The sequence below is a fragment of the Oncorhynchus gorbuscha genome, linkage group LG08, assembly GCF_021184085.1.
Source record: "Oncorhynchus gorbuscha isolate QuinsamMale2020 ecotype Even-year linkage group LG08, OgorEven_v1.0, whole genome shotgun sequence".
Taxonomy (NCBI): Eukaryota; Metazoa; Chordata; class Actinopteri; order Salmoniformes; family Salmonidae; genus Oncorhynchus; species Oncorhynchus gorbuscha.
This window is the reverse complement of record NC_060180.1, coordinates 6,290,850-6,309,025: the sequence shown is the minus strand read 5'-3', so window position 1 is coordinate 6,309,025 and position 18,176 is coordinate 6,290,850.

Genomic DNA, 18,176 nt, shown 5'->3' with positions numbered 1-18,176 from the left:
AACACTTAAACAACACAATGTAACTCCAAGTCAATCACACTTCTGTGAAATCAAACTGTCCACTTAGGAAGCAAAACTGATTGACAATAAATGTCACATGCTGTTGTGCAAATGGGATAGACAACAGCTGAAAATTATAGGCATTTAGCAAGACACCCCCAATAAAGGAGTGGTTCTGCAGGTGGGACCACAGACCACTTCTCAGTTCCTATGCTTCCTGGCTGATGTTTTAGTCACTGTTGAATGCTGGCGGTGCTTTCACTCTAGTGGTAGCATGAGACGGAGTCTACAACCCACACAGGTAGTGCAGCTCATCCAGGATGGCACATCAATGCAAGATGTGGCAAGAAGGTTTGCTGTGTCTGTCAGTGTAGTGTCCAGAGCATGGAGGCACAACCAGGAGACATGCCAGTACATCAGGAGATGTGGAGGAGGCCGTAGGAGGGCAACAACCCAGCAGCAGGACCGCTACCTCCGCCTTTGTGCAAGGAGGAGCAGGAGGAGCACTGCCAGAGCCCTGCAAAATGACCTCCAGCAGGCCACAAATGTGCATGTGTCTGCTCAAACAGTCAGAAACTCCATGAGGGTGGTATAAGGGCCCGACGTCCACAGGTGGGGGTTGTGCTTACAGCCCAACACCGTGCAGAATATTTGGCATTTGCCAGAGAACACCAAGATTGGCAAATTCGCCACTGGTGCCCTGTGATCCTCACAGATGAAAGCAGGTTCACACTGAGCACACGTGACAGACGTGACAGTCTGGAGACGCAGTGGAGAACGTTCTGCTGCCTGCAACATCCTCCAGCATGACCGGTTTGGCGGTGGGTCAGTCATGGTGTGGGGTGGCATTTCTTTGGGGGGCCGCACAGCCCTCCATGTGCTTGCCAGAGGTAGCCTGACTGCTATTAGGAACCAAGATGAGATCCTCAGACCCCTTGTGAGACCATATGCTGGTGTGGTTGGCCCTGGGTTCCTCCTAAAGCAAGACAATGCTAGACCTCATGTGGCTGGAGTGTGTCAGCAGTTCCTGCAAGAGGAAGGCATTGATGCTATGGACTGGCCCGCCAAATCCAGACCTCCATGGGTTGATAAATTTGATTTCCATTGATAATTTTTGTGTGATTTTGTTGTCAGCACATTCAACTATGTAAAGAAAAAAGTATTTAATAAGAATATTTCATTCATTCAGATCTAGGATGTGTTCTTTTAGTGTTTCCTTTATTTTTTTGAGCAGTGTATATTATTTATATTCCAGACTCAGGGTCGGAAGCTCATTTCCTGTCATTCTACCTGTTTTGGGGTTTTATACAGTGTATATATGACCTGTTTGTCATTTAGCAGACACTCTTTTCCAGAGCGACTTACATTAGTGAGTGCAGACATTTTCATACTTTTCCCCCGTACTGGTAGCCCGTGGGAGTCGAACTACCCTAGCGTTGCAAGCACCACGCTCTACCAACAGAGCTCATTTGAATATTTCTACTATTGTACATTGCATTTGAGTTATTCTGTTTTTACACACTGCATACTTATTTACAGTATCTACTGCTCTAGATATTCATAGTTTATCTTATGTAAATGAATCTGTTGTAGTTGCGTATAGAATGCATTTGGATTACAGTTACAGCACTATTTGGGTTTTTAATTGGATTAGTTCCGACATTTCATAATGTCTTTCTTTTTACGATTTAGAGAATGTGAGTATTGTTTTGTATTGCTAGGTATAACTGCACTGTTGGAGCTAGAAACACAACATTTCGCTGCACCTACGATAACATCTGCAAATCTGTGTCCGCGACCAACAAACATTGATTTGAAATATAGCGATTTAGGGGCAGACCAGCTAACCTCACAACAGCAGTAACAAACAGAATAAGGGGGAAACACTGAATCTAGTAACTGCTCCTCCATCTTAAATATTACATGTAAATTGGAATGCCACATCTCTAGATACACATCCCTGGTTACAATGACTGGTTCCTACGAGGTCATCTGTGACAGTGAGTGTGTCTCAATTGGCACCCTATTCCCTATACAGTGCACTACTTTTGACCAGAGCCCTATGGGATGCCATTTGGTATGCAGCAAGTGTGATAATGACCACTATTCCAGACGGGGAGAGTACCAGAGCTCTGTGTATGTGTTCCCTGGGGCCTTCTCTAGAATCTCACTGTGTTGCTGCTTAGACCTGGGTTCAAATACTATTTGAAATATTTCAAAATACTGTAGCTTGGCTTGACTGAGCTTATCTGTTGCAATGGAATCAACAGCAAAGTCTCAAAAGTCCAAAGCCATGCCCATCTGGCACTCCAGGCAAGCTAAGTCATTTTGAAATGACTTCAAATAGTATTTGAACCCAGGTCTGCTACTTTCTTACTGTGCTGCTATGTCACAGGGTTAGCTAGCGTGCTGCAGCTGAATTGACAGCCTGCTAAAGATGTGTGTGTGTGTGTGTGTGTGTGTGTGTGTGTGTGTGTGTGTGTGTGTGTGTGTGTGTGTGTGTGTGTGTGTGTGTGTGTGTGTGTGTGTGTGTGTGTGTGTGTGTGTGTATGAGTGTGTGTGCGTGCGCGCGCGTGTGCGCATGTGCGCGTGTGTGCGCGTGCATGCGTGTGCTGGAAAGCTGCAGTGGAAATAACTGATTATCTGAGACAGTCTCCCACTGGCAAATCAATACATCACTACATCTGAATCCTGAGCCTGCATTTGGGCTTTCCTTTGACAAAACACTTCCAGTGTTTACCTTTGAAATACACTGCAGATGCAGAGATGAAGCATAAGTATAGTAGGTAAAAAACAGGGAATATTATGGCCACAAAAAAACCTAGTTAGCTTTGTTTCGAAATGTATAATACAATGGAATGGAAAATAACTTATTCAATCCCCTTCAATAGGGCAGTTAGATCTGTACTGGTACTGTGCCTTCCTTCATTTTATCTTGTTCAACAGCTGTTCACTGGTTTAAACACCCCATTACTCATTCTACAGGGCCCAGGCTGCTTTAAAGGGATACTTTCAAATCAAATCAAATCAAATCAAATCAAATTTTATTTGTCACATACACATGGTTAGCAGATGTTAATGCGAGTGTAGCGAAATGCTTGTGCTTCTAGTTCCGACAATGCAGTGATAACCGACAAGTAATCTAACTAACAATTCCAAAACTACTGTCTTATACACAGTGTAAGGGGATAAGGAACATGTACATAAGGATATATGAATGAGTGATGGTACAGAGCAGCATACAGTAGATGGTATCGAGTACAGTATATACATATGAGATGAGTGTGTAGACAAAGTAAACAAAGTGGCATAGTTAAAGTGGCTAGTGATACATGTGTTACATAAGGATGCAGTCGATGATGTAGAGTACAGTATATACATATGCATATGAGATGAATAATGTAGGGTAAGTAACATTATATAAGGTAGCATTGTTTAAAGTGGCTAGTGATATATTTACATCATTTCCCATTATTAAAATGGCTGGAGTTGGGTCAGTGTCAATGACAGTGTGTTGGCAGCAGCCACTCAGTGTTAGTGGTGGCTGTTTAACAGTCTGATGGCCTTGAGATAGAAGCTGTTTTTCAGTCTCTCGGTCCCAGCTTTGATGCACCTGTACTGACCTCGCCTTCTGGATGATGTTGGCATTGAGTACCTGTCTCTATTTCACCGGAGTCAGATGAATTTGTGGATACCATTTTCATGTCTCTGTGTGCAGTTTGAAGGAAGTTGCTAACTAGCGCTAGTGCAATTTCTAACTAGCATTCGTGCAATAACTGGAAGACTATGGGTACCTGCTAGAATGCTAGTAGATACCCATAGAATTCCAGTCATTGCACTAACACTAGTTAGCATTGGCTCATGAATACCACTAACTTCCTTCACACTGGAAACAGAGACATAAAAATGGTATCCACAAGTGCATCTAACTGAGGAAGTAGATAAATGGCCTCATTGCCAACATCCCAAAGTATCCCTTTAAAATGTGTATCAAGATCCCTCAGATGGGCTGAGGCTATTTGCATGGTGACAATGTTAAACCTACAGTCTGGGATTGGTGCATACATTTTTGGTCTTTAACATGTATATACAGTGTACCCACTGATAATGGAATCCCTGATTGTGGTATTAAGAGAGCTGATGAAGTCTTAGAGTGGTGTATGACTGGAGACGATGGCGATGATGCAACAGGCCTCCTACCTTGGGAGAGAACACAGACATTTGCATGCCTTAGGAGAGTGAGTCATCCTGAAGAACAGAACCTTTAACACCTACACACTCAAGACCGGGAACACAGGGATGCTACAGACAATTAAATCAGATTTAAAATGTCATTAGAACTACTTCAGCGCCACTTTGGCGAGCAGGGGACGTGGGTTTCGGCATATCATTTGGTATCGACACTGCCGAGCACTACAATCAGAAAACATTTCATCAGAAGAAGCACTTAAGAGTTTCATTACAAAGGTAGGGAATATGAAGACAGGGAAAGTGCTACAGATGGACATTGTTTCAGTGTTGAGACCTGAAGGGTATCTAACTTCCATTATTATGATATGGACATGGATAATAATGATGGTCATGGATAGGGTTTATATAGTGCTATTTAATGTGTTCAAAGCATTTCATCTCTAGTAGTTTTAAGTAATTCTAAGTATTTTATGTTATGGCAGAGACCATGATTGCATTCTTATAGCACAAGAATGCTTTATCTAGTCATTGATTTTGTTTGAATTGGGCAGGAAATATTTTACTTGTACTACATCTGTAATTATGTACAGATGTAGGATTTTAATTTTAGCTAGTTTGCTACAGCAGGAAAATTATCCTGCACCAAAGGAAATGTGAATTATTATGTGAATTATAATTAATGGACATTTTTATAGGGGTTTGCTACATTTTTCAGAAGGGAAAATCAAGTTTTACATTGCCTGCATTTCAAGAAAGTTCTTGCAACAGGGTGATCAAATGAAGTTCTTACATATGTGGTCCCAGACCTAGATGAAGCTTACTCTTAGACAAAAAAACACTTTGCTCTATAGTCTATTGCTGCACTAAAACAGACTTTTCAATTGAGACCTCTAATTGAACGTATATGCCAGTCCAGGACGAGGCTTACCCTGGGTCCGGGAAACTAGCCCCTAGAGTTTAGGCTGATGGATCTATTCTATGGGGACATTATAGCAGGTGGCTGACCTGGTAATTATGGTTTGCGAACCAAAGTTGAGGAACCTTTATCTAAACCTATTCACTAGACCAGAGCATGGTGCCCAAACTAACACATTCAGAGCTTGGTGTCCATCATTATAAACACTGAAAAGCTGAAAGTAGAAATGAACACACATTCATTATACATCTGTTTCATATGCGCATATTCAAAGAATTGGGCATTTTTCAAACAAAGCAAACAACACAAACAAATATGTCATACAAGTGGTTCACCTGCGATGGCACTACACGGCGTAACAATGACTGTATGCAAATACAGCAGGGGATCAAACATCTTTTGTTCGCTGGAGAGCCACATTGGCACAAGCCTATGTAGGTAGTAATGACGGTGTTGTTTTGTACAGAGAATTTCATTGAGCTCTTGAAAATGCAACAATGAATGTACTCACAGGGAGTATAATGAATTAATGCATTATGAATTCAAACAACGCTTCCCAAATGTACAAGGACACACAGTATTTCTATAGTGATTTGTTGTGTGTGGAAAAAAGAAGCTTGCCACTGATTCAGAACTTTCAATGTGAAAATGTATCTCATGTAAGGTATGTGCAGTGGTGTAAAGTACTTAGGTAAAAATACTTTAAAGTACTAATTAAGTAGTTTTTTTGTGGTATATGTACCTTACTTTACAATTTATTTCTGTCCATTTTTTACTTCACTACATTCCTAAAGAAAATAATTTACTTTTTACTCCACACCCATAAGTACTTGCTACATTTTGAATGCTTAGAAAAACAGGAAAATGGTCCAATTTAAAATGATTGCTTTTGATACGTAAGTATATTTAAAACCAAATACTTTTAGACTTTTACTCAAGTAGTATTTTACTGGGTGACTTTCACTTTTACTTGAGTCATTTTCTGTTAAAACCATTTCCTGCAGTAGAATAACAGTCATCTGTGATTTATATAAAGTGTAATATTGGGATGCAAACTCCAAATGGAATATATATCCAACATGTTAGAGGTTTCTTTTTTTCTAAAAAGTCCATAACCATGTGTGTGAGGTGTTGTAACAGCGTTCGTCTGTTGAATGAAGAGAGTCGGACCGAAGCGCAGCGTGTAGGTTACTCATGACTTTAATGAAAGAATCGATGTACATGAAATAACTGAAACTGAATGCAAAAAACAACAGAACGGAACGTGAAACTAATTACAGCCTATCTGGTGACTACAACACAGAGACAGGAACAAACACCCACAAAATACAAAGCGAAAGTCAGGCTGCCTAAATACGGTTCCCAATCAGAGACAACGATAAGCACCTGACTCTAATTGAGAATCGCCTCAGGCAGCCAAGCCTATACCACACTCCTAATCAGCCGCGATCCCAAATAATACAAACCCCAATACGAAACACAACATATAAACCCATGTCACACCCTGGCCTACCCAAACATATAACAAAAACACAAAATACAATGACCAAGGCGTGACAGAACCCCCCCCTAAGGTGCGGACTCCCGGACGCACCTCAAGAGCATAGGGAGGGTCCGGGTGGGCGTCTGTCCATGGTTTCGGTTCTGGCTCGGGACATGGACCCCACTCCATTAATGTAATAGTTCCTCCCCTTTGCGTCCTGGGGTAATCCACCCTCGCCGCCGACCATGGCCTAATAGTCCTCACCCAGATCCCCACATAACTGAGGAGCAGCTCAGGACAGAGGGGCAGCTCGGGACAGAGGGGCAGCTCGGGACTGAGGGGAAGCCCGGTACTGAGGGGAAGCCCGGTACTGAGGGGAAGCCCGGTACTGAGGGGAAGCCCGGTACTGAGAGGAAGCCCAGTACTGAGAGGAAGCCCAGTACTGAGAGGAAGCTCAGGCAGGTAGTAGGCTCCGGTAAATCCTGGCTGGCTGGTGGAACTGGATGATTCAGGTTGTCTGGCCGATCTAGAAGATCATGGCTGACTGGCACTTCTGGCGGATCTTGGCAGACTGGCACTTCTGGCGGATCCTGGCAGACTGGCGACGCTGGGCAGACTGGCGGCGCTGGGCAGACTGGCGACGCTGGGCAGACTGGCGGCACTGGGCAGACTGGTGGCACTGGGCAGACTGGCGGCGCTGGCGGCAATGGGCAGACTGGCGGCGCTGGGCAGACTGGGAGCACTGGGCAGACTGGGAGCACTGGCGGCGCTGGACAGACAGGAGACTCCGGCAGTGCAGGAGAGGAGAAAGGCTCTGGCTGCGCTAAACAGGCGGGAGACTCCGGCAGCGCAGGAGAGGAGAAAAGCGCTGGCTGCGCTGAACAGGCGAGGCGCACTGGAGGCCTGGTGCGTGGTGCTGGAACTGGTGGTACTGGATCGAGGACACGCACAGGAAGCCTGGTGCGGGGAGCTGCTACCGGAGGACTGGTGTGTGGAGGTGGCACAGGATGGGCTAGACCGTGAAGGCGTACTGGAGATCTTGAGAGCAGTGTAGGCACAGGACGTGCAAGGCTAGGGATGTGCACAGGAGGCCTGGTGCGTGAGGCTGGCACCAACTTCACCAGCCGACTAACACGCACCTCAGGTTGAGTATAGAGCGCTAACTCAGGTGCTATCAAATCCCCGACACGATCCGTCGGACGAATATTTGAGAATCGCCTCAGGCAGCCAAGCCTATACCACACCCCTAATCAGCCGCGATCCCAAGTAATACAAACCCCAATACGAAACACAACATATAAACCCATGTCACACCCTGGCCTACCCAAACATATAACAAAAACACAAAATACAATGACCAAGGCGTGACAGGTGTATACTTTCTTTCAAAGTAGATTATTAAGACTACCAAGAAACACTCTGTGTTACCCTGATTTAGCCCACAGCAGTAAAAGGTTTTAATTTATCTTTATTTTTACACAAGTATGAAAATTGGGTACTTTTTACACCACTGGGTATGTACATGTATGTCAATCTTTTCAAACCAAGCTCATGACTTGTGGAGTCCAGCATAAGGGTGAGTACCCACAAGGTAATTGTTTAAAAAAATCTGTGGTTCAAGTGGTTGATTTGACAAAAAATATAAAATAATATGTATAATATATATACAGATTTGAAAAACAATTACAGAGATACTATGTAATTGAACACAGGTTGGTTATCAGTGTTTTACAGGTTCTATCCTGAGGCCTGCAGTCGCTGCTCAGACATGAGTACAGTGCAAACACACACACAAAGAGAAGAGAAGTAGTCATTCTCTACACACACACACACACACACACACACACACACACACACACACACACACACACACACACACACACACACACACACACACACGCACACACACACACACACACACACACACACACACACACACACACACACACACACACACACACACACACACACACACACACACACACACACACACACACACACACACACACACACACACAATTACAGTGCCTAAACCCTCTCCGATTCCTCTCATTAACCCAATGTGTCCATCCCAAACAGGGCAGGGTGCCAGAAGAGAAGGAATAGGTGAGAATGAATAAAAAGTATTGAAAGACACCCACTTGCGTGTCTTGCCACAGTTTTTCCAATCCACTTTCCCACCTTTACAAACATCCATTATGTTCATTTGAAACAGGCTGTTGTTGCAGGGGGGCATCAAAACCATCTATTTTGTTTTTGTTGCGTTTAAAAAAATGTCAGTTCATTGAAAACCTCCACGAGGCACAGCTAGAAGAGGTCCCCCACCAGGCACGACCCTGATAGCCTGGTTCCTCTCTAGGTTTCTTCCTAGGTTCCTGCCTTTTTTAGGGAGTTTTTCTTAGCCACTGTGCTTCTACATCTGCTCTTTGGGGTTTTAGGCTGGGTATCTGTATAGCACTTTGTGACAAAAGCTGATGTAAAAATAACTTTATAAAATAAATGTGATTGAATGATTGAAATTAAAGAGCACAACTACCTGTGGAATGAATTAAGAATTGAAATCTGTTTTGCTGTTACTTTGAATTGTTTGTCATCATCGGCCATCCCTTTGTCTCCAGGGCCCTACATGTTTCAACGTCAGCAGGTGTTCACAGACAGGAGGGGAGGGAGAGATCATGACAGTATCTTGCCCCAGCATTTCATATGTTTCTGTGGATTTAGTACAAAGCCAAAGTTTTATGGACAAAATGGTTCAATATGATTTATTACCTCCCGTTTTACATGCTGAAAATGAAAATAGACTCAATGTTCTACACTATTTTGCTTTCTACACTATTTTGCTTTCTACACTATTTTGTCCATTTGAAAAGGAAATTGAGAACATAATATTTATCATCACATGATTGTGTCTAGTGTCAGTCTGACACATATGTAACATTTATAAAGAAGTGAGGCGTGCTTCACTCGTGACTCAAACTGGCCTGGCCCAGTCACAAACACGCACTCACTCGCAGTTGGAGCCAGTTGAAAGTGAATCCAATTGTCTGTTTGATGTTAGTGTGACTGCTCTGAGGCCTCTAGATAATCCCTACCTCTCTGTCACTGACACAGAGAGGTGTCACACTAACATCAAACAGACAATTGGATTCACTTTCAACTGGCTCCAACTATGAGTAAGTTCGTTTTAAAGCCCACTTTAATGAACAATACCTTTAAAGGCTTAATAGCCTTCATAAACCATTTATAACACTTAATAGCCTTCCTAAACCATTTATAACCCGTAATAGCCTTCATAAACCATTTATAACCCTTAATAGTCATCGTAAACCATTTATAACCCTTAATAGTATTCATTGACCATTTATAACCCGTAATAGTCTTCATATACCATTTATAACCCTTAATAGCCTTCATAAACCATTTATAACCCTTAATAGTATTCATTGACCATTTATAACCCGTAATAGTCTTCATAAACCATTTATAACCCTTAATAGTATTCATTGACCATTTATAACCCGTAATAGTATTCATAAACCATTTATTACCCTTAATAGCCTTCATTAACCATTTATTACCCTTAATAGTCTTCAAAAACCATTTATTACCCATAATAGCCTTCATTAACCATTTATAACCCTTAATAGTCTTCATAAACCATTTGTTACCCTTAATAGCCTTCATAAACCATTTATTACCCTTAATAGCCTTCACAAACCATGTATTACCCTTAATAGCCTTCATAAACCATTTATTACCCTTAATAGACTTCATAAACCATTTATTACCCTTAATAGCCTTCATAAACCATTTATTACCCTTAATAGTCTTCATAAACCATTTATTACCCTTAATAGTCTTCATAAACCATGTATTACCCTTAATAGTCTTCATAAACCATTTATAACATTTAATAACCTTCATAAAGGCTACTTCTGATGTCTTAATTTCTTGTTATTTTTGGGGGAGGGGAAATTATGTGGGTATTATTGTATTGCTAGATATTGCTGCACTGTTGGAGCTAGAAACATTAGCATTTCTCTGCACCTGCGATAACATCTGCAAAACTGTGTATGTGACCAATAAACTTTGATTTGATAAAGCCTTGATATTGCTTGTGAAATGGCATTCCTTGTTATACAAAGATTAACAACAGAGTTATCCCTCATTTGGCAAAGCACCAGATTAAAGTACGACTTTGCTTATAAATGCGTATGAAGGCTATATAAAGCATCTATACATTGTTCATTTAAAACAGCACCCAGATTTTCCTATTATTTCGATAACAATATTTTTGAAAGAAGTCATGGTCAATATACACTGAGTGCACAAAACATTAGAAACACCTTTCTAATATTGAGTTGCACCCCCTGAACCGCCTCAAATCACCTGGGCATGAATGCTACAAGGTGTCGAAAGCGTTCCACAGGGATGCTGGCCATTGTTGACTCCAAAGCTTCCCACAGTTATGTCGAATTGGCTGGATGTCCTTTGGGTGGTGCACCATTCTTGATACACAAAGGAAACTGATGAGCCTGAAAAACCCATCAGCGTTGCAGTTCTTGACTCAAACGGGTGCACCTGGCCCATTCTACCATACCCAGTTCAAAGGCACTTAAATATTTTGTCTTGCCCATTTACCCTCTGAATGGCACACATACAAAATCCATATTTCAATTGTCTCAAGGCTTTAAAATCCTTTAACCTGTCTCATCCCCTTCATCTACCCTTGTTAAAGTGGATTTAACAAGTGACATCAATAAGGGATCATAGCTTTCACCTGGATTCACCTGGTCGGTCTGTCATGGAAAGACCCATTCCTAATGTTTTGTACACTCAGTGTAGCTAGGTAGGATGTATTTATTTATTTATTTGACAATTTCACACAATACAATCATTGAGGATGACACAAAAATAAAATTAAAAACATATTTCCATTGTGGTCCTCTTAAATGGTTAAAATAATAGTAGTTCTAGTCTACACAGTACTGCTAGTTTACTAGGCATAGTGGTTACACATACAGTAGAACACATAACAGTACAAAGGATGACATTGTCATAGCCTAGGCCCTAGAGCAGGACTCCTTCAGTAGATAATCAATATCAGGCTCCTGAACTGAGCTAGATGATGGTTGATGATGGTGATGCCAGGTGAAGCTTCACGTTCGGACGGGAATGATGTCGCTCAGTCTTGATAACTGTATACAGCGTCCCAAATGGCACCCTATTCACTACATAGTGCACACATTTTGACTAGAGCCCTAATGGCCCTGATCAAAAGTAGTGCACTAAATAGGGAATAGGGTGCCATTTGGGACTGAGACAGTGGATTGTCTCATCCCAGACGTATCAAGGCATATAGTCACCTAAGTGGGTCAGATCAATCCCAAGCAGGACAAAGTGTTCATGAGGGCATTCATATATTGGCAGAACAGAGGGTTGGAGGCACAGTGTGTATCCCAAATGGCACCATATCCCCTATGGAGTGCACTACTTTTTACCTGGGCATTATATAGGGAATATGGTACCATTTGAGACGCATACCAATCACCACCCCATCAAGACTGCACCCAGTGCCCAGTTTGTCCACTGTAATCTAATGTATATTCCAATCTCCTTCCAGAAGCCCAGATTAAAGGGAGACACCTGGACAGGGAGATGTGAGGCGACTTGAGGCTGCTTAACTTCCCTCTGATTGGTGAAGGTCGGAGAGATAGGTCGCAGCCAGATAACTAAATTCCATGGAATATATTAGCTGTCTGGAAAGTTAGATCAGAACCATTTTCCTGTGAGGGCTAATGAGAGGGCGTAATGAGTGTGTGTGTGTGCGTTCAGTGTCAGGACAGTCTTCTGTAGAATACATCAATAGCCCTTATACAAGGAAAACCATATTCCCAAAAATTCCATACAGAAACTGTAATCATAATTGAAGATTCAATACATTTCCATACCAGTCAAAGGTTTTGGGAAATTGACTATGTGCAGCTCAATAAGAAAACGTCAACTGAAATATAATCTATTTAAAGAATAATTCTGCATTCCTCAGTTTACTGTTGCTATCTGCACTGTTCAGAAAGCTTCTGATCACCCCACGGAGGCCAACAACAAAGTTTAACGATTGCCACAAATCCTGCCTGCGCTCTATGTTGCCATTATGGTTTTTAAGAGGAATCCCATTCACTCAGCATCGAGCCAGCAATAAAACAACTAAATAGATTAAGAAGAACTCCTTGCCTCAGCAATCCAATAACGTGGGTTCCTGTGTTGTCAGGTAGTGATTCACAGAGATAGAGCGTCCCACACCAATTAAAGCCACAGTCTGTGATCTGAGGATACGTTCAATGGTCATTAGGGTGAGATTGGCCCAAGTGAGCCCTTTTGTCAGAAGTTTAATGAAGACTAATCAGGTGAAAGACAGAGACGGACTCATATACTGACGGACTGGAGCCTAATACACTATTATTACAAAAGTAGGTGGACACCCCTTAAAATGAGTGGATTCAGTTATTTCAGCCACACCAGTTGCTGACAGGTGTATAAAATCGGGCACACAGTCATGCAATCTCCATAGAGAAACATTGGCAGTAGAATGTCCTTACTGAAGAGCTCAGTGACTTTCAACGTGGCACTGTCATAGGATGCCACCTTTCCAACAAGTCAGTCTGTCAAATTTCTGCCCTGCTAGAGCTGCCCCGGTCAACTGTCAGTGTTGTTATTGTGAAGTGGAAACGTCTAGGAGCATCAACGGCTCAGCCGTGAAGGGGTGGGACACACAAACTCACAGAACGAGAATGCCGAGTGCTGAAGTGTAAAAATTGTCTGTCCTTGGTTGCAACACTCACTAACAAATTCCAAACATCAGCAGGAGAACTGTTCGTCGGGAGCTTTGTGACATGGGTTTCTATGGCCGAGCAACCGGACACAAGCCTAAGATCACCATGCGCAATGCCAAGAGTTGGCTGGAGTGGTGTAAAGCACACCACCATTGGACTATGTAGCAGTGGAAACGCGTTCTCTGGCATGATGCGACAGCAAACAATGATGTTCTAGACAATTCTGTGCTCCCAACTTTGTGGAAACAGTTTGGGGAAGGCCCTTTCCTGTTTCAGCAGATCGGTGTGGAAGAACTTGACTGGCCTGTACAGAGCCCTGACATCAACCGCATTATACACCTTTGGGATGAATTGGAACATCGATTGCGAGCCTGGTCTTATCGCCCAACATCAGTGCCTGACCTCACTAATGCTCTTGTGGCTGAATGGAAGCAAGTCCCCGCAGCAATGTTCCAACATCTAGTGAAAAGCCTTCCCAGAAGAGTGGAGGCTGTTATAAGGGGGACAAACTCCATATTAATGCCAGAATTTTCTATCCTCTGTGGTCAGCCATCTCTCAATTCAATTCAAAGTGCTTTTTGGCATGGGAAACATATGTTTACATTGCCAAAGCAAGTGAAATAGATAATATAGTTCTCTCTCTATCCTCTGTGGTAAACCCTCTCTCTCTATCCCCTGTGGTCAACCATCTCTCTCCATCCCCTGTGGTCAACCATCTCTCTCCATCCCCTGTGGTCAACAATCTCTCTCCATCCCCTGTGGTCAACCATCTCTCTCCATCCCCTGTGGTCAACAATCTCTCTCCATCCCCTGTGGTCAACCATCTCTCTCCATCCCCTGTGGTCAACCATCTCTCTCCATCCCCTGTGGTCAACCACCTCTCTCCATCCCCTGTGGTCAACCATCTCTCTCCATCCCCTGTGGTCAACCACCTCTCTCCATCCCCTGTGGTCAACCATCTCTCTCCATCCCCTGTGGTCAACCATCTCTCTCCATCCCCTGTGGTCAACCCTCTCTCTCTCTCTCTCTCTCTCTCTCTCTCTCTCTCTCTCTCTCTCTCTCTCTCTCTCTCTCTCTCTCTCTCTCTCTCTCTCTCTCTCTCTCTCTCTCTCTCTCTCTCTCTCTCTCTCTCTCTCTCTCTCTCTCCCCCTCTCCCTCTCCCTTTCTCTAATTTCAATTTAAGGACTTTATCGGCATGGGAAACATACTGTATGTTAACATTGCCAAGCAAGTGAAATAGATAATCAACAACAGTGAAAAAAACTATTCAAATTAACAGCAAACAATACACTCACAAAAATTCCACAAGAATATGTCTATATACAGTGTTGTAATGATGTGCAAATAGTTGAAGTACAAGGGGGGGAAAAATAAACACAAATATTGGTTGTATTTACAATGGTGTTTGTTCTTCACTGGTTGTGTAAATTGAGGGAAATATGTGTCTCTAATATGGTCATACATTTGGCAGGAGGTTAGGGAAGTGCAGCTCAGTTTCCACCTTATTTTGTTGGCATAGTCTGTCTTCTCTTGAGAGCCAGGTCTGCCTTCAGCTACCTTTCTCAATAGCAAGGCTATGCTCACTGAGTCTGTACTTAGTCAAAGATTTCCTTAATTTTGGGTCAGTCACAGTGGTTAGGTATTCTGCCACTGTGTACTCTCTGTTTAGGGTCAAATAACATTCCAGTTTCTCAGTTTGTTTGTAAATTATTTCCAATGTGTCAAATAATTCACTTTTTGTTTTCTCATGATTTGGTTAGGTCTAATTGTGTTGCTGTCCTGGGGCTCTGTGGGGTCTCTTTGTGTTTCTGAACAAAGATCCAGGACCAGCTTGCTTAGGGGACTATTCTCCAGGTTCAATGTTCTGTAGGTGATGGATTTGTTATGGAAGGTTTGGGAATCGCTTGCTTTTAGGTGGTTGTAGAATTTAACATCACTTTTCTGGATTTTGACCATTAGTGGGTATCAGCCTAATTCTGCTCTACATGCATTATTTGGTGTTTTACATTGTACACTGAGGATATTTTTGCAGAATTCTGGATGCAGAGTCTCAATTTGGTGTTTGTCCCATTTTGTGAATTATTGGTTGGTGAGTGGACGCCAGACCTTACAACCATAAAGGGCAATGGGTTCGATAACTGAGTATTTTTAGCCAGATCCTAATTGGTATCAAATTTGATGTTCCTTTGGATGGCATAGAAGGCCCTTGTTGCCTTGTCTCCCAGCTCGTTCACAGCTTTGTGGAAGTTACCTGTGGTGCTGATGTTTTGGCTGAGGTATGTATAGTGTGCTCTAGGGCAACGGTGTCTAGACGGAATTTGTATTTGTGGTCCTTTTTTGGAAGACAATTATTTTTGTCTTACTGAGATTTACAGTCAGGGCCCAGGTCTGACAGAATCTGTGCAGATTCTATGTGCAGAATCTAGGTGCTGCTGTAGGCCCTTCTTGGTTGGTGACAGAAGCAGCAGATCATCAGCAAACAGTAGACATTTGACTTCAGATTCTAGTAGGGTGAGGCCAGGTGCTGCAAACTGTTCTAGTGCCCACGCCAATTCGTTGATATATGTTGAAGAGGGTGGAGCTTAAGCTGCATCCCTGTCTCACCCCACGGCCCTGTGGAAATAAATTGTTTAGTTTTTTGACAATTTTAACCGGACACTTGTTGTTTGTGTACATGGATTTTATAATGTTGTATGTTTTTCCCCTAACACCACTTTCCATCAATTTGTATAGCAGAAATCAACAAAGCATGAGAAGCCTTTGCCTTTGTTTTGGTTTGTTTGTCAATTAAGGTGTGCAGTGATACGTGATCTGTCATACGGTAATTTGGTAAAAAGTCAATTTGACATTTTCTCAGTACATTGTTTTCACTGAGAAAACAAGTCTGCTTTTAATGATAATGCGGAACATTTTCCCAAGGTTGCTGTTGACGCATATCCCTAGGTAATTTTTGCGGTCTAATTTCTCTCCCCTTTAGTGTATTGGGGTGATCAGTCCTTGGTTCCAAATATTAAGGAAGATGCCAGAGCTGAGGATGATGCCAAAGAGTTTAAGTATAGCCAATTGGAATTTCATTTAGGATACCTTCAACCACACAGGCCTTTTTGGGTTGGAGGGTTTGTATTTTGTCCTGTTGTTCATTCAATGTAATTGGAGAATCAAGTGGGTTCTGGTCTTTAATAGTTGATTCTAAGATTTGTATTTGATCATGTATATGTTTTTACTGTTTGTTCTTTATTATAAAGTCAAAAAGATTGGAGAAGTAGTTTATCCATACTTCTCTATTTTGGATAGATAACTCTTTGTGTTGTGTGTATACAGTTTTCAAATTTTCCAAGAAGTGGTTAGATTCTATGGATTTTTCAATTACATTGAGCTGATTTCTGATGCACTGTTCCTTCTTTTTCCATAGTGTATTTCTGTATTTTAGTGATTCACTATAGTGAAGGCGTAGGCTCAGGTTTCTGGGTCTCTATGTTTTTGGTTGGATAGGTTTCTCAATATCTTTCTTAGGTTTTTGCATTCTTCATCAAACCATTTGTCATTGCTGTTAATTTTCTTAGGTTGTCTGCTTTAACTTTTTCGATTTGATAGGGAAGCTACAAGGTCAAATACACTGAAACCTTTTGGCAAGGAAATTGTCTAAAAGGGATTTAATTTGTTTTTGCCTAATAGTTTTTTGGTAGAATTCCATATGATTTTAAATCCATCTATGGCATGTATTAACATTATTCAGTTCCTCTGGCTTTGATGCCTCATGATTGAGTATAGCTCTGTTTAAGTAGAGTGTGATTTTGCTGTGATCTGATAGGGGTGTCAGTGGACCGATTGTGAACGCTCTGAGAGACTCTGGGTTGAGGTCAGTGATAAAATAGTCTACAGTACTACTGCCAAGAAATGAGCTATAGGTGTACCTAACATAGGAGTCCCCTCGAAGCCTACCATTGGCTATGTGCATACCCAGCGTCCGATAGAGCTACAGGAGATGTGACCCGTTTTTGTTGATTATGTTGTCGTAGTTGTGTCTAGGAGGGCATATGGGGGAGGGAATGCTGTCACCTGCAGGTAGAGTGGCTTGCGAAAGTATTCACCCCCTTTGGCATTTTTCCTATTTTGTTGCCTTACAACCTGGAATTAAAATGGATTTTTGGGGGGTTTGTATTATTTGATTTACTCAACATGCCTGCTACTTTGGAGATTTTTTTTATTGTGAAAAAAAGAAATAAACAAAAACAATGGAAAACTTGAGCATGCATAACTATTAACCTCTCCCCAAAGCCAATACTTTGTAGAGCCATCCTTTTGCAGCAATTACAGCTGCAGGTCTCTTGGGGTATGTCTCTATAAGCTTGGTACATCTAGCCATTGGGATTGTTTCCCATTCTTCAAGGCAAAACTGCTCCAGCTCCTTCAAGTTGGATGGGTTCCGCTGGTGTACAGCAATCTTCAAGTCATATCACAGATTCTCAATTGGATTGAGGTCTGGGCTTTGACTAGGCCATTCCAAGACATTCAAAAGTTTCCCCTTAAAGCACTCGATGGTTGCTTTATCAGTATGCTTAGGGTCATTGTCCTGCTGGAAGGTGAAACTCCGTCTCAGTCTCAAATCTCTGGAAGATTGAAACAGGTTTCCCTCAAGAATTTCCCTGTATTAAGTGCCATCCATCATTCCTTCAATTCTGACCAGTTTTCCAGTCCCTGTCGATGAAAAACATCCCCACAACATGATGCTGCCACCAACATGCTTCACTGT